This window comes from Vulpes lagopus, chromosome 14, assembly GCF_018345385.1.
Source record: "Vulpes lagopus strain Blue_001 chromosome 14, ASM1834538v1, whole genome shotgun sequence".
NCBI lineage: Eukaryota > Metazoa > Chordata > Mammalia > Carnivora > Canidae > Vulpes > Vulpes lagopus.
In genome coordinates, this window is record NC_054837.1 from 141,715 (window position 1) to 160,568 (window position 18,854).

Here is an 18,854-nt window from a genome sequence, read left to right on the forward strand (position 1 = left end):
TATAAATGGATCGCTTGAGGAAGGTGATAAAGAAACAACCAGGGAAAACAGAGAAATTGAAATGGCTGGAGAGACATAGACCCTCCATAGAATAGGTCAGTGGAGCCAGATTGCCTGAGTTTGAAGATTGGCTCTACAGTCTATACTGTGTGCATGATGAAGATAATTTATTAATTTTTCTATATTGGTTTCTTCATCTGTAAAATGGAGACAGTAATTTCATTTCCTGCTTCAAGTACATGAGAATAGTTCTGTAATACATTTTTTTTCTCATAAATTTGGTACTAAAATTCAACAAGCAACAGAACTGGACTAGGATGTCTTTCATTTGCTATTCACAGATATTTTATTACATTTATTTATTCATTATTTATTTATTTATTTTTTGGTGACTTTGAGTTCAGTCACACTGGGAAAATATAAACAAGTAAACAAGTGTTGTAGCTCCCACTACACCCCCCAACCAAGGTGTTATATAGAGAAGAGTAAAGGGAATATTTATTATAATCAGTAGTGCATAAAATGAAATTACTGCCTACATCCAATTGTCTGATCATTGCCGATTTTTTAGATGACTTTTACAAATAGAGTATCTAACTGAAATATCTAAAGAATATAATATGGGAAATAAATGTCTTCTCTCTTAAGGAAACAGTAAAAGGAATGGTTAAAGCTTCTCAGTGACCATGATAACCAAAACCTAATTTAAAAAAAAAAAAAGAGGGATCCCTGGGTGGCGCAGCGGTTTGGCGCCTGCCTTTGGCCCAGGGCGCGATCCTGGAGACCCGGGATCGAATCCCACATCAGGCTCCCGGTGCATGGAGCCTGCTTCTCCCTCCGCCTGTGTCTCTGCCTCTCTCTCTCTCTCTGTGACTATCATAAATAAATAAAAATTAAAAAAAAATTAAAAAAAAATAAAATGAGTCTCTTAGGGTGTCTGGGTGTCTCAATTGGTTAAGCGTCTGCCTTCAGCTCAGGTCATGATACCAGGGTCCTTGGAGAAAGCCCTACATCTGGGCTTCCCGCACAGCAGAAGTCTGCATCTCCCTCTTACTTTGCTGCTCCCTCTCCCTCTCAATCTGTTTGTGCTCTCTCTCTGTGGTTGAAAAAAATAAATAAAATATTTTAAAAAATAAAATAAAATGAGTCTCTTACAGACAGCATATTGGTGAGTCTTGAGTCTTGCTTTTTTTTTTTTTAATCTGATACCTTGTGTCTTTTGATTGGGGCATTTAACTCATTTACATTCAGAGTAACAATAGAAAGTTATGAATTTAGTGCCACTGTATTACCTGTAAAGTCAACGTTTCTGTAGGTTTTCTGTTCCTTTCTGACTTAAAGGATCCCTTTTAATATTTCCTGCAGGGCTGGTGTAGTGATCACAAATTCTTTTAGTTTCTGTTTGGCCTGGAAGCTCTTTATCTCTCCTTCCATTCAGAATGACAGTCTTGGAGATCCCTGGGTGGCTCAGCAGTTTGGCGCCTGCCTTTGGCCCAGGGCGTGATCCTGGAGTCCTGGGATCGAGTCCCGTGTCGGGCTCCCGGCATGGAGCCTGCTTCTCCCTCCTCCTGTGTCTCTGCCTCTCTCTCTCTCTCTCTATGTCTATCATAAATAAATAAATACATCTTTAAAAAAATTAAGTTACATAGCTAGTATTAAAAAAAAAAAGAATGACAGTCTTGCTGGATAAAGTATTCCTGGCTGCTTATTTTTCTCATTTAGCACCTTGAATATACCATACTAGCCCTTTCTGGATCTTTGTGGATAGGTCTGATACCAGTCTAATGTTTCTACTCTTGTAGGTTAAGGACCTCTTGTCCTGTGCAGCTCTCAGAATTTTCTCTTTATCTTTGAAATTTGCAAAAATCACTATTACATATTGAGGTGTCAAACTATTTTTATTAATTTTGAGGGGGGTTCTCTGTGCCTCCTGGTCTTGAATCCTGTTTCCTTACCCAGATTAGGGGAGTGCTTTAGCTATAATTTGTTTAAATATACTCTATGGCCCTCTCTCTCTTTGCCCTTCCTCTCAGACCCCAAATATTCTAATATTGTCTTGCTTTATGCTCTTGTTGAACTATCAAATTCTGCCCTCACAATCCACTGGTTGTTTGTCTCTCCTTTTCTCAACTTCTTTATACTGCATTATTTTATTTTTTATTTCACTGACTCTCTCTTCGGTCTCATTTATCATAATGGTTAAGCTTCCACTTAAAAAAATATATATTTTATTTATTTATTCAGGAGAGACATGGGCAGACACATAGGCAGAGGGAGAAGGGGGCTCCCTGTGGAGAGCCCAATGTGGGACTAGATTCCAGGACCCCAGGATCACTATCTAGCTGAATGCAAGTGCTCAACCACTGAGCCACCCAGGGGTGGCAAGCCTCCATTTTTTATTGCATCTCAGTAATACCATTTTTAAATTTCAGCCTGAATAGATTTTAGTTCTTTTATTTCTCCAGTGATTCTCTAGTATCTTCCATCCTTTTTTCAAGCTCAACTAGTATCTTTATAATTATTGTTTTGAATTCTAATTCCAATATCTTACTTACACCCATATTTATTAAATTATTGGCAGGGGGGTACCTGGGTGGGTCAGTGGTTGAGCATCTGCCTTTGGCTCAGGTCATGATCCCAGAGTCCCGGGATTGAGTCCAACATTGGGCTGACTGCATGGAGCCTGCTTCTCCTCTGCCTTTGTCTCTGCCTCTCTTTCTCTGTGTTTCTCATGAATATTATTTATTCATCAAATCAAACCTAAAAAAAAAATCCTTGGCAGTGAGCAGTGCCTCTTGTTCTCTTTTTTTGGGCTGAGTTCTTACATATTATCATTATTTCCATAAAAGAAAAGAGAGAAAAGAAGAGAAAAAGAAAAGAAAAGAAAAGAAAAGAAAGAGAGAAAATACAAAAAATAGCAATAATGACACCAGAAAAAATTTACTACACAAATCAGAATTGAACAGAAACCAAGAAGAAAATAAAAAGAAAAGGATAAAAAGAGAGAGAGAGAGAGAGAGAGATAAGATCAAGCCAGAAGTTGAACAGAATAATAAACTAGATTCTGGATGTATTTTGGTTTGTTTTTTAGGAAAAAAAAAAAAAACACAGATCCCAAATACAAAAGAAAGAAAAACTTAAATATGTACACAATGAAAGTTTACCCACCAAACTCCCATCTGTATGCTGGAATCTCCCGCTGGTCTTCTGCAGGTGGTATCCCTTGCATTGATTTTCACGTGTCTTTTCCCTGGCGGAACTGGCACCACCCTTACCCCCAAGGCTGGGTTGGGTGTAGGCGGCTTTGGAGCTGGTATGGGGGATGAAAATGGTTTTTCCCCAAGCTCTAGCCCAGAGCTGAAAGTTTGTGACACCCCCATTCCTCAGCGAGCCCTCACAGAAAAGCAGTCAACCACTCTTTTCTCCTGGTTTCCATCCAATCTCTGTGTTCGTCCAGCCTGTGATCCAGTGTTTTTATCTCAGGCACAGGATCCCGTGCTTAGTGTCCAAACCTTAAGGACTCCTGTGATAAGAACCCAGGCTGCTCCTCCCAGGGGAAGAAGGGAGGTGTCTCTGCTTCTGCCTTTTGCTGGGCCCTTGCTGGGAGAGCAGTCACCTGACTGTGCAACAGTTCTGGGTCTACAGCAACACTGGGCAGAAAGTCTGCACCTGGGCTCACTATTTTCAGCCAGCCTCCCCCTCCAGTGCTTGGGAAGTGCACTGCACTCAGGCACCCCTTTTCTTTTTGTTACCCCTAGGATCCTGAGACCATGCTGTCCCACCTGGGATACTATTCTGCTTTGCCTCCTGGGCGCTTTTCAGGCAAAATTCTAAACCTTCTCATTTTGCACTCTGTGGCTAATAACACTTTCTGGTACTCAGCTTATGGAGGCTCCCTTCCCCTGTGGTTTGCCTTCAGATATATTGCCTCAGATGCACATCTTTGCACCTCCTGTCTTACAAAATGTGGTCACTTTCTATTTGTAGAGTTGTAGCAGTTCTTTCCTCTGATTTCTGGTTGATTTTGCAGGTGTTCAGATGATTTGATAACTATGTAGCCAAATTTCAGGGACCAGACAACTATTCATCCAACATCTTAATGATCTCCTATATCCACAAATCCTTATAATAGCCACTTAATAGAAATAAGTGTTTGTACATGTCTTCCTTGCAAACTAAGATATCCTCATTTTATAAAAGTAAGTGTCAGTGTATCATTCACTTGAGAGAAAATAGCAAGCTTTTTATTGAATTTATTTGGGAATTATGTATTATACTTGATTATCTATAATTGACTCATATTATTGCTTGGTTTTAAATGTTGTTTTCTATCATGATCACATTTACATAATAGACCTATGACATATAAAACTTAGCTAGGTCCATGTCTTTGATTCCACTGATTTTGTTTCCAAGTAAGATTATTAAAAAGTTATTATTTTCAACTGGTATATTTATATAAGCCACTAGAATCACACTAATTAAGTATACATTAAAGCACTTAATTGTTTTCAAATGTTGAATCTAAAGATAAATTAGAAGATAAATTTGCAGCCAAAGATCTATTGTTTGATAAGACTATTTCAGCATCTTCTTTACCTTCTGTGAAATATAACATTTCTGGACAAACTGTGTGATATTTATATTTTTCTTACTGTTGGCACTGAGTTCCTCTCAAAGACTAATCTGGCATAGTCTGCTAAATCATGAATTAGAGGTAATCACTCGATTAGCTTGGGTAGCACTATACAGAAATACATTACATTTAATAAAAAAATGCTCCATTTTATACATTTGACATAATCTTGTAACTGTACATTTTTTTAATAAATTAATTTTTTATTGGTGTTCAATTTACCAACATACAGAATAACACCCAGTGCTCATCCCGTCAAGTGTTCCCCTCAGTGGTAACTGTATCTTTGAAGCTAGACTAAAACATACTTCTAAAGGATTGTCCTTTTTTCTGCAAAATGAATTATATTTAAATGTAAATTTAGTTTTATGAAACTTAGAAAATATAATTTTTAGTCACATAGAAATTTGAAAAAGGTAATGAAATGAACTGCTAAAAAGAGCAGGAATAAGCCTTCAAGTCTTAATTAAAGAAAGAATATGTTAGCTGTTCCAAAAATGTCATAGTTATGACAAATTCAGAAATAAGTTAATTATAATAAAGAAAAAGAGAAAAGGCATGTCATTGTCAAATTCTTGTGAAAGGAAAAAATGAACTGATTCAAAATGAGGAAAACCTGCTGGTGGAGGTTTAAAAAGGTCTCTTTAGTAACATTATGCATTATTTCACAAATTTCCTTCTGAAGTCTGGAAATCCTGTCAGATAAAATAAGATAATGATAACTTACTTTGATTTATTAGATTAAAAATGACTTTTTGTTAATGATAGGAAGTAAATATGTCATGTATAACGTATGAATTTTCTAAAGGAAGGACTGTATATGCTTGTTTATTACTTATGTGAGAAACACTATCAGTAATGCAAAAAAGAGTTCATAGTGCCAATAATTGGAGCTATCAAGAGTGTGAGATATGAGGAAATATTTTTGTGTTTCTGTAGACTTACAGCTTTTTGAATAAATTTCGCTGAAATCTTGAGAGGCTAGGCTAAGAACAAGATGTGGGAAGTTAATTCACAACTGTATAGGTACTGAGAGAACTCCAGACAGGTTTTTCTAACTCCAGAGGTATATACTTAATCTCTTAAGGGAAGATAAGGCTCAGAATCGTGGAGCCATCTTAGGTCAGAAAAGCCAGAGACACTGGCTTTATCTGGCGCTTGGAGATATATATTTATATCCCAAAAGTTTAGAGTGAGATCTCAAGATCCTTTACATCCTGTCACCAAAGAGCAAAGGTTTTTCTCCTGCCTTTCAAGGAGGGAGGAGGCGGTAACTGTCTCTTTCTCTTGTAGATAAGCAGATAAAAATAAATTTTCTCCAATACCCACCTGTAATATAGACTTTTAAATTTGTGTAGGATATCTGACTTGGCTTTCATTGCATCACCTTCGGGGCAAGAATTGATGTGAGGAATCATGTGGTCATTATTTTTAAGTATACAATGATAACCTGTTTTCGATCTAGAACACGTTGTATGGGCATTCAGGATAAAATTAATAAAGGTGAGTGAATATTAAAACCCCCAAAAAGATAAAGAGCAGATCAAAATAAAAGATGTGTTAATTAACATCTAGGTCCAGGATAGAGTCAGCAAGATTGATGATGTTAAATTTTTGAAAAGCCTTAATTTTTAACTTGTTATAGATCATACAACCTTATCAAAACATCAGACTATTTATGGATGATAAAGATTGCTAATATTCACCTGTAATTTAAATTGAATCACATTTAAAATCTGTTGTAAGCCTCAAAGGCAATAAAGTAGAATCCCACTAAAGTGCTTTCTTTATTAGTTCCTATGGTTGTAATTCATATTTTTAAAAGATTTTATTTATTTATTCATAAGAGACAGAGAGAGAGAGAGGCAGAGACACAGGCAGAGGGATAAGGAGGCTCCCTGCAAGGAGCCCCATTGGGGACTCAATCCTGGGACCCGGGATCATGACCTGAGCCAGAGGCAAACACTCAAACTCTCAGCCACCCAGGCGTCCCGTGTAATTCATATTTTTGTTGTAATTCCACCTTTATAAGGATTAATTATAGCAACATTAATCTGAAAGGTTTGTGAAGACTTTGCCTTATAGCAACTGTGTTTAATCTCTAAAAACAGCGAGAAAGTTGTTTAGTCACTTTTTATTTATAATTTATTATTTCTTTTCTTTTCTTTCTTCTTTTCTCTTTTTTCTTTTCTTTCCTTTTCTTTTCTTTTTTTTTTTTTTAAGATTTTACATGCACACAGAGAAAGAGGCACAGACACAGGCAGAGGGAGAAGCAGGCCTCATGCAGGGAGCCTGACATGGGACTGATCCCAGGTCTCCAGGATCACACCCTGGACTGAAGGTGGTGCTAAACCGTTGAGACACAGGGGCTGCCCTATTATTTGTTTTCATAAATAGTAGATCCAGTGTAGATCCTGCTAGAAAGCAATACTTTAAAAAAACAACATCTCTAATATTTAATTTTTCTTACCTAGCTTCTTGCTGACTTAATACTTATTGGCAGCTCGACACAAGTATAATTTGAAGATCTGACCCCTGCCTGTAGCTGAGGATTGGAAAGTGTGGTTTGCTGTTTTCATGAAATGAGAGAAATCAATTTAAAATCAGATTTTAAAAAGTTCAAACAGATGTTGCTTTAAATGCTGCAAAAAAAAAAAAAAAGACTTGAGAAGGTTTTTACATTGAAATAACTGCTATTTGATCAAATTGGACAGGATTTAAAGATAATACTGCTCAAAAAAAATAAATAAATAAAGATCTTACTGCTCAAATCCAGTTTTACTTTTCAGTCCTGTAGTAAGAAATCCTACTAACAAAATATTTAAAGTTCATGTAACATGTATAACTTCAAAGCTTTCATATTGGCCACAACATAGAGTCACATAAGAAATATGTCATGTGTACTTAACAAGAATTATCTGTTTGCAGTGACTGAAAACCATTCAAAAGCCATGCATATGTATTCACTGCCAGTACTGTCCTACTTCTTGTACCATTTTTTATTGCAAAGATATTAAATGTTAGAGCCAACAACTGGTGCCTCATAATGCGATTTTCAAGACACTGATACACTGGTACACATGGCACAGGATTTAATCACTATTCTTATAATGGAAAATTTTCCCTCCCTAAGCTAAGTCTTCTAATATAAAAAAGTCTATGGACTCTGCATTTACTAGGGCTTCTGGGACACATTACAGATTAACAGATCCAATAAATAGAGTTTTTGTGGAAGGATTTCAGAAGCATCTTTGAAATGATTATATTTCATGCTGTCCTGCTTGGCATTCTGGGAAATGCATGACTATAACCACATCATTTCTCTGAGCTTAGGACACTGAACATTTTTGCCAATGTGCCAGAAATTCTTTCTAAGATAAGTTGGATTGGTTCGCTTTAAAGTAGTGGTTTGAACAAACACATTTATGCCTTTTCTATCATGAAACTCCACTGAAAGGGGTGGCTCAGCCAGTTAAGCATCTGCTGGCTCAGGTCATGATATCAGGGTCCTGGGATTGAGCCCCACATTGGGATCCCTGCTCAGCGGGGAGTCTGCTTCTCTTTCCTCCTATGCTGTTCCCCTTGTTTATACTCTCTCTTTCACACTCTCTGTCCCTGTCTCTCTCTCTCTCTCCCTCTCTCTCAAATAAATAAATAAAATCTTTAAAAAAAAGAAACCCCACTAAAGTGAAAGAAAAGGATTTTTAAGATGCTTGACCGTGACAGAGTACAAGAAGGAAGATTCAGAAGGAAGATGATGACTGTGATGATTTAGCATGTCCAAGAAGGTTGGATTCTAACCTGGCAAAGGGTAAAGTCAAACTATGTCCCCCTTAGAATCTCCAAAAGGCTCTGGGATTGCTAGAATTCAAGACCTATGTGAAGGATGGATAAAGTTAAGACTAATGAGAGGAGCCTTGTTTTAAGGTCTGTTTACAAGACCCATATCCTATCCCTATTCTTTAACCTAAATGACTGCCATGCTGTCTCCTGCCAAAGTTATAAAGGTTTATTATTGAAATTTCTCTGAAGAGCATAAACCTATCTCTAGACTGAGAGCAAAAGGCACAATGCAAGGTACAGTTTACATACTAGAAATGAGGACAGAGTGAAAATTTACACAGTGACTATGGAGACTCTGTTTCCTTGCTCACTTGATTTCTAGAAAATTGGAAGTAAAGGTTATATCATCCAAATAGGATAATAAAATAATTTGGAATGGAGTATCTTACCATTTTATGAAGAAAAGACTTAACAATACTGAGATCAGAGTTCCCCCAATGAATCAGAATATTTCAGCAAAGCTCATAACTGGGGGAAGTCTGGGAAGATGGCATAGGAGGACCCAAGTTCACCTAGTCTAATGGATAGAGCTAGATAACACTCACATCAGTGTAAATAACTCAGAAAAAAACCCAAACACTAGCAGAAAATACTCCACAATGAAAGGTAGAGAAGACACTACAATGAAGAAATTCTGGTGGCAGCAGGTCTCATTTTGCAAGCAAACCAGCACACTGGTCTTTTTAAAATACACTGCACCCAGTCAGGGAGCAGCATTGCTCACAGGAGGCAAGGAGAGCCTCTTCAGACAACTGGACTGAAGGAAAAAGTGGCCAGGACCCCTCAGCAGGGCAGAAGTGAGACACATAGGAGACACTCCCTGAACTGCCAGGTCTTGAGGGACAGGGAACCTGCACTGCAGGGCACTACAGGACGTCTTATTCATAAGGCCATTACCTTCAAGAAGAGAAGATGGAGCTCACTTCCCAAATACTCAGGAACAGACACAGAGAGTTAGACAGAATGAAAAGAGACAAGAATTTGTCCCAAATGAAACAACAGGACAAAACCACAGCAAGATACCTAAGAAAAATGGATATAAGTAGTATTCCAGAAAGAGATTGAAAACAATGATCATAAAGAAACTCACTGCAATTGAGAAAAGAGTGGAAGATATCAGTGAGATCTTTAACAAAGAGATTTTTAAAAATAATCAGAGATGAAAAAAAAAAACAAATGCAATTTCAAATACACTTGATCGGATCAATAGCAGGCTAGAGGAAGCAGAGGAATGAATTGATGACCTTAGAGATAGAATAATAGAAAGTAATCAAACTGAGCCGATGAGAGGAAAAAAAAATCAAGCAAAATGAGAATAGTCTTAGGGAACTTGGTGACTCCACCAAGTGTAATAACACGTGCATTATAAGAATCCCAGAAGAAGAAACATAATGAAAAGGAGCAGAAAACTTTTTTAAAGGAATAAAACCTGAAAACTTCTCTAATCTGGGAATCTGGAGGAAGGAAACAGATGACTTTCAGATCCAGGAGGCAGTGGTCCCCCAACAAAATCGACCCAAGCAGGGGTCAAAGTAATAGCAAGACACAAAGTAATTAAAATGGCAAAAAGGAGCGATAAAGAAAACATTTTTTCTAAATTATTTATGATAGTCACACAGAGAGAGAGAGAGAGGCAGAGACACAGGCAGAGGGAGAAGCAGGCTCCATGCACTGGGAGCCTGACGTGGGATTCGATCCCGAGTCTCCAGGATCGCGCCCTGGGCCAAAGGCAGGCACCAAACTGCTGCGCCACCCAGGGATCCCAAGAAAACATTTTGGAAGCAGAAAGAGAAAAGGTAGTTACACACAAGGAAAATCTCTTAAGGCTATCAGTTGATTTTTCAGCAGTAACTTTGCAGGCCAGAAGGTGGCATGGTATATTCAGAGTGCTGAAAGGAATAAATCTGCCATCAAGAATACTCTATTCACTCATATCTGGAATATAAGAAATAGTGAAAGGGATTATAAGGAAAAGGAGGGAAACTGAGTGGAGAAAAATTAGAGAAGGATACAAACCATGAGAGACTCCTAGCTCTGGGAAGCAAAAAAGGGTACTGGAAGGGGTGTTAGGTGCGGGGATGAGGTAATTGAATGATGGAAATTAAGGAGAGCACCTGATGGAATGAGCACTGGGTGTTATACTATATGCTGGCAGATTGAATTTAAACAAAAAAATTTTTTAAAAAGAATACTCTATCCAGCAAGGCTATAATTCAAAATAGAAGAAGAGATGAAGAATTTCCCAGAAAAACAAAAACTAAAGGAGTTCATGACCACTAAACCAGCCCTGCAAGAAATATTAAAAGTGACTCTTTGAGTGGAAAGGTAATACCATAAGAGCATAAAACATTGGAAGCAAAAACGCAATAAAAATGAGTATATTTGTAAAAATCAGTCAAGGGTTTCACAAAATAAAAGCATATACTATATGACACTGTATTCCTAAAACTCGGAGTGGAGGAAGAAGAGGAAAGAATGAATTCAAGCTTAAGTGATCATCAATTTTGTATAGACTGATATCTACAGAAAATGTTATATATAAATCTTACGACGATCACAAATTTTAAAAAAAGTAATAGATATACAATAAATAAAGAGAATCTAAGCATATCACTAAAGAAAGCCTACAAACATGAAAGAGAGCAAGAGAAGAAAGGATCAGAGAGAAACAAAGAAACAAAAAATCCCCCACAAAACAAATAACAAAATGGCAATAAATAGATATCTGTCAATAATTACTTTGAATGTAAGTGGACTAACCTCTATAATCAAAAGACATAGGGTGACAGTGGTGAAAGAAAAAAACAAAACCAAACCAAAACCAAACCAAAGCAAACCAAGACCCTTCTATCTGCTGCCTACACGAGACTCTTTCAGACCTACAGACACTTGCAGATTATAAGTGAGGGGATAGAGAAACATTAATCATGCAAATGGATGTCAAAGAAAACCAGAGTAGTAATCCTTACATCAAACAAAATAGACTATTTTCTTCAGATAGATCTAGAAGTGGATTGCTAGATCATATGGAAGGTTTTGTTTTGTTTTTGTTTTTTTGTTTGTTTGTTTTGTTTTGTTTTGTTTTGAGAAACTTTGATACTTTTCCAGAGTGGCTGCACCAATTTGCATTCCCACCAACAGTGCAAGAGTGTGCCCTTTTCTCTGTATCTTCATCAAAACTTGTTATTTCGTATATTTTTGATACCAGCCATTCTGACAGGTGTAAGATGATATCCCAATATTCTTTTCTTTTAACTTATTTTATTTAGTATATGTGCTGCCGAAGCGAGCACAACTTATTTTATTTATTTATTTTTTAAAGATTTTTAAAAATTTATTTATTCATAGAGACAAAGAGAGAGAGAGAGGCAGAGAGAGAGAGAGAGAGAGAGAGGTAGAGACACAGGCAGAGGGAGAAGCAGGCTCCATGCAGAGAGCCTGACGTGGGACTCCATCCCGGGTCTCCAGGATCACACCCTAGGCTGCAGGCGGCGCTAAACCGCTGCGCCACCCGGGCTGCCCAACTTATTTTACTTAAATTCAATTGTTAACATACAGTGTATCATTAGTGTCAGATGTAGAGTTCAGTCATTCATCTGTTCAACTTTAAAACAAAGACTGTAACAAGAGACAAGGACACTATATAATAAAAAAGGAGACAATCCAATAAGAAGGGATAACAATTGTAAATATTTATGCACCCAACATTGGGAGAACTCAAACTCAAAAAATAGCTAATAACAAACATGAAAAGACTAATCACTAGTTATATGATAATAGTGGAACTTTATTACCCCATTAAATCAATGGGCACGTCATCCAAAAGACAACCAACAAGGAAATTGTGGCTTTCAATGACTGGATGGATTTAACATATATTCAGAACATTCCAAAACAGAAGCATACACAATCTTTTCAGATACAGGTGTAACATTATCCAGAATAAAGCACACATTAGGTCACAAAACAAGTCTCAAAAAATTCAAAAAGTTGAAGTCTTACCATGCATCTTTTCTGACCACAACACTATGAAACTAGAAAGATCATAAGAAAAAAATCTGGAAAGACCACAAATTTATGGAAGCTAAATAACATGCTACTAAATAATGAACGAGGGGATCCCTGGGTGGCGCAGCGGTTTGGCGCCTGCCTTTGGCCCAGGGCGCGATCCTGGAGACCCGGGATCGAATCCCACGTCGGGCTCCCGGTGCATGGAGTCTGCTTCTCCCTCTGCCTGTGACTCTGCCTCTCTCTCTCTCTCTCTGTGACTATCATAAATAAATTAAAAAAAAAAAAAAAACATTAAGAATGTTTAAAAAATAAATAAATAAATAAATAAATAATGAACGAGTCAACCAGGAAATTAAAGAAATCAGAATTACATGGAAATAAATGAAAATGAAAACACAATGCAAATCTTTGTGATGCTGCAAAAGTACTAACAGGGAAGTTTAGCAATGCAGGCTTACCTCAAGAAGCAAGAAAAATCACAAATAACCTAACTTTACAACTAAAAGAGCTAGGAAAAGAAGAAAAACAAAACACAAAACTAGCAGAAGGAAGGAAATAATAACGATTAGAGCATAAATAAATGAAATAGAAACTAAAAACAAACAAACAATAGAACAGATCAATGACACCAGGAGATGATTTTTATGAAAGATTAACAAAATTAAACTTCGAGACAGACTCAACAAAAGGAAAGGAGGAGAGAGAGAAAGAGAGAGAGAGAGAGAGAGAGAGAGAGAGAGAATGGATTCAAACAAAACCACAAATGAGACAAAAGAAATAACAACCAACACGACAGAAATACACATTTTAAGAGAATATTATGAAATACTGTGTGTCATCAAATTGGACAACCTAGAGGAAAAGGATAAATTCCTAGAAACACAGAAACTACCAAAACTGATACACAAAGAAATAGAAAATTGGAACAGACTGATTATCAGCAAGGGCGTTGAATCTGTAAAAAAACAAACAAACAAAACAAAACAAAAAAACTCCCAACCAAACTAAAGTCAAGGATCACAGGGTTTCACAGGCTCTTTCCATTTTATTTATTTATTTTTTAAAATATATTTATTTTTTATTGGTGTTCAATTTACCAACATACAGAATAACACCCAGTGCTCATCCCGTCAAGTGCCCCCCTCAGTGCCCCTCACCCATTCCCCCCCACCGCCCGCCCTCCTCCCCTTCCACCACCCCCTTTTTTTTTCCCCAGAGTTAGGAGTCTCTCATGTTCTGTCTCCCTTCCTGATATTTCCCAACATTTCTTCTCCCTTCCCTTATATTCCCTTTCACTATTGTTTATATTCCCCAAATGAATGAGAACATACACTGTTTGTCCTTCTCCGATTGACTTACTTCACTCAGCATAATACCCTCCAGTTCCATCCACGTTGAAGCAAATGGTGGGTATTTGTCCTTTCTAATGGCTGAAGAATATTCCATTGTATACATAGACCACATCTTCTTTATCCATCATCTTTCGATGGACACCGAGGCTCCTTCCACAGTTTGGCTATTGTGGACATTGCTGCTAGAAACATCAGGGTGCAGGTGTCCCGGCGTTTCATTGCATCTGAATCTTTGGGGTAAATCCCCAACAGTGCAATTGCTGGGTCGTAAGGCAGGTCTATTTTTAACTCTTTGAGGAACCTCCACACAGTTTTCCAGAGTGGCTGCACCAGTTCACATTCCCACCAACAGTCTAAGAGGGTTCCCTTTTCTCCGCATCCTCTACAACATTTGTGGTTTCCTGCCTTGTTAATGTTCCCCATTCTCACTGGTGTGAGGTGGTATCTCATTGTGGTTTTGATTTGTATTTCCCTGATGGCAAGTGATGCAGAGCATTTTCTCATGTGCGTGTTGGCCATGTCTATGTCTTCCTCTGTGAGATTTCTCTTCATGTCTTTTGCCCATTTCATTACTGGATTATTTGTTTCTTTGGTGTTGGGTTTAATAAATTCTTTATAGATCTTGAAAACTAGCCCTTAATCTGATACATCATTTGCAAATATCTTCTCCCATTCTGTAGGTTGTCTTTGAGTTTTGTTGACTGTATCCTTTGCTGTGCAAAAGCTTCTTATCTTGATGAAGTCCCAATAGTTCATTTTTGCTTTTGTTTCTTTTGCCTTTGTGGATGTATCTTGCAAGAAGTTACTGTGGCCAAGTTCAAAAAGGGTGTTGCCTGTGTTCTCCTCTAGGATATTGATGGAATCTTGTCTCACATTTAGAAAATTCATCCTTTTGAGTTTGTCTTTGTGTATGGTGAAAGGGAGTGGTCTAGTTTCATTCTTCTGCATGTGGATGTCCAATTTTCCCAGCACCATTTATTGAAGAGACTGTCTTTCTTCCAGTGGATAGTGTTTCCTCCTTTATTGAATATTAGTTGACCATAAAGACATTAAAGGCATTCAAATTGGCAAAGAAGTCAAACTCTCCCTCTTTGCCGATGACATGATACTCTACATAGAAAACCCAAAAGCCTCCACCCCAAGATTGCTAGAACTCATACAGCAATTTGGTAGCGTGGCAGGATACAAAATCAATGCCCAGAAATCAATGGCATTTCTATACACTAACAATGAGACTGAAGAAAGAGAAATAAGGAGTCAATCCCATTTACAATTGCACCCAAAAGCATAAGATACCTAGGAATAAACCTAACCAAAGAGGTAAAGGATCTATACCCTAAAAACTATAGAACACTTCTGAAAGAAATTGAGGCAGACACAAAGAGAAAAATATTCCATGCTCATGGATTGGCAGAAGTAATATTGTGAAAATGTCAATGTTACTCAGGGCAATTTACACGTTTCATGCAATCCCTATCAAAATACCATGGACTTTCTTCAGAGAGTTAGAACAAATTATTTTAAGATTTGTGTGGAATCAGAAAGGACCCCGAATAGCCAGGGGAATTTTAAAAAAGAAAACCATATCTGGGGGCATCACAATGCCAGATTTCAGGTTGTACTACAAAGCTGTGGTCATCAAGACAGTGTGGTACTGGCATAAACAGACACATAGATCAATGGAACAGAATAGAGAACCCAGAAGTGGACCCTGAAGTTTATGGCTCTTTCCATTTTAAAGTTTTTATTTAAATTTCAGTTAGCATATAGTGTTACATAGCTTCATTTGTAAAATTTAGTGATTCAACATTTACAACAACCCCTGGGGCTCATCACCACAAGTGCACTTCTTAATCCCCATCATCTATTTAACCCATTCCTCCACTCACGTCCCCTCTGGTGACCATCATTTGTTTTCTATAGTTAAGTGTGTTTCTTGGATTCTCTCTCTCTCTCTCTTCTTTTCCTTCTGCTAGTTTTTGTTCTCAGATTTCACATATGAGTGAAATCATATGGTATTTGTCTTTCTCTAACTTATTTCACTCACCAAAATATGACCACCACCCATGTCCTTGCAAATGGTGAGACTTCATGAATTTTTATGACTGAGTAATATCCCATTGTAGATACACTATCTTTTTTATCCATTCATCAGTTGATGGGCATTTGGGCTCTTTCCATAATTTGGCTACTGTTGATAATATTGCTATAAACTTTGGAGTGTATTTTATCCCTCTGAATTACTATTTTTGTATACTCTGGGCAAATACTTAGTAGTGCAATTGCTGGATCATAACTTTTTTATGGAATCATAAAAAGATTTTAACTTTTTTCAGGAATTGGCACACTGTGTTAATCTTTAACACAGATTTTAACTTTTTTCAGGAATCGGCACACTGTTTTCCAGAGTGGCTACACTAGTTTGCATTCCCACCAACAGTGCAAGAGGGTCCCCCTTCGTCCTCATCCTCACCAGCATCTGTTGTTTTTGTGTTGTTAATTTTAGCCATTCTGACAGAAGTGAGGTGATATCGTATTGTAGTTTTGATTTGTATTTCTCTGATGATGAGTGATGTTGAGCTTCATGTGTCTATTGGCTATTTGTTTATCTTCTTTAGAAAAATGTCTATTCATGTCTTCTGCCCATTTATTAACTGGATTATTTGTTTTTTGGGTGTTGGGTTTCACAAGTTTTGGATACTGACCCTTTTGGTTAATTGTTTAGTTAATTGTTTCCTTCGCTGTGTAGAAGACTTCTATTTTGATGTAGTCACAATAGTTTATTTTTGCTTTTTTTTCTGTTGCTTGAGGAGACATACCTAGTAAGAAGTTGCTATGGTGGATGTCAAAGAGTGTACTGCCTGTGTTCTCCTCTAGGATTTTAGTGCTTTCCTGTCTCACATTTAGGTCTTTAATCCTTGAGTTGATCCTTGTGCATGGTATAAGAAAGTAAGTAGTCCAGTTTCATTCTTTTCTATTTCTTGTCCAGTTTTCCCAACACCATTTTGGAAGAGATTATCTTTTTTCCACTGGATATTCTTTCCTGATTTGAAGAAGATTGATCGTATAGTTGTGGGTCAGTTTCTGAGTTTTCTCTTTTGTTCTATTTGTCTATGTGTCTGTTTTTGTGCAAGTACCATACTATCTTGATCACTACAGCTTTGTGTTATAACATAAAGTCCAGAATTGGGATGCCTCTGGCTTTTCTTTTTTCTTTTTTTCCCCAAGATTGTTTTGGCTACTCGGCATCTTTTGTGGTTCCATACAGATTTTAGAATTATTTGCTCTAGCTCTGTGAAAACTGTTAGTATTTTGATAGGGATTGCATTAAATTTGCAGATTATTCTGAGTAGTATAGACATTTTAAGAATATTTGTTCTTCCGATTCATGAGCATAGAATATTTTTCCATTTCTTTGTATCTACTTCAATTTCTTTTGTCAGTGTAATAGTTTTCAGAGTACAGGTCTTTTACCTCTTTGGTTAGGTCTATTCTTAGGTTATCTTGATGGTTTTTGTGGCAAGTGTAAATGGGTTGATTCCCTGATCTCTTTTTCTGCTGCTTTATTGTTGGTGCATAGAAATGCGGTGGATTTCTATATGTTGGTTTTGTATCCTGTGATTTTACTGAATTTATGTATCAGCTCAAGCAATTTTTGGTGCAGTTTTTTAGGTTTTCTATGTAAAACATCATGTCATCTACAAAGAGCAATAGTTTGACTTCTTCCTTGCCTATTTGGATGCTTTTTATCTTTTTCTTGTCTGATTACTGAGGGTAGGACTTCCAGTACTGTGCTGAACAATAGTGGCGAGAGTGGACATCCCTATCTTGTTCCTGATCGTAGAGGAAAAGCTCTCAGTTTTCCCCATGGGGATATTAGCTGTGGGTTTCTCATAGATGGCCTTTATTATGGTAAGGTATGTCTCCTCTAACCCTAGTTTGTTAAGGATTCTTTTTTTGAATCATGAATGGATGTTGTACTTAGTCAAATGCTTTTCCTGCATCTATTGAAATGATTGTATGGTTCTTATCCTCTCTTTTATTAATGTTGTGTAGTACACTGATTGATTTGCAAATATTGAACCACCCTTGCAGGCCAGGAATAAATTTCACGTGATTATGGTGAAAGATTCTTTTACTGTACTATTGGATTCAGTTTGCTTAGTATTTTATTGAGAATTTTCCTATCCATGTTCTCTTTTTTATTAGAGTCTTTATCCAGTTTTGATATCAGGGTCATGCTGGCCTTGTAGAATGAAGTTTGAAGTTTTCCTTCCTTTTCTATTTTTTGGAATAGTTTGAGAAGAACAGGTATTAACTCTTCTTTTTTTTTTTGTATTAACTCTTTTTTAAATATTTGGTAGAATTTGCCTGTGAAGCCATCTGGTCCTGGATTTTTGTTTGTTGGGAGATTTTTGATTATTGATTCAGTTTCTTTGCTGGATATGGGTCTGCTCAAGTTTTCTATTTCCTCCTATTTCGGTTTTGGTACTTTTTAAGTTTCTAGGAATTTTTTCATTTCTTTGAGGTTGTTCAATTTGATGGCATATAGTCTTTCATAATATTCTCTTTTACTTGTTTGTATTTCTGTGGTGTTGGTTGTGATTTCTCCCCTCACACTGATTTTATTTACTTATTTATTTGATTGATTTATTCAGCACTTTGAATATAACATGCACTTTCTCCTGGCCTGCCAGAAGAGTTTCTGTTGAGAAAACTCTGCTAGCCTTATGGGTCACCCTTTGTACATCAAGGAATTATTTTGTCTTGCCACTTTATGACTTTTTCTTTATCAGTGTATTTTGGAAATTTAATTACAATATGTCTTGGTGTAGGCCACTCTTGTTGATTTTGATGGGAATTCTCTGTGCATCCTGGATCTGAATGTCTGTTTCCTTCCCTTTTTAATGTGGATTAAAGTTTTCAGCTATTATTTCTTCAAATAAATTTTCTCTGCTCTTTATCTCTCTTCTTCTTCTGGGACTCCTATAGCAGGAATGCTATTACATTTG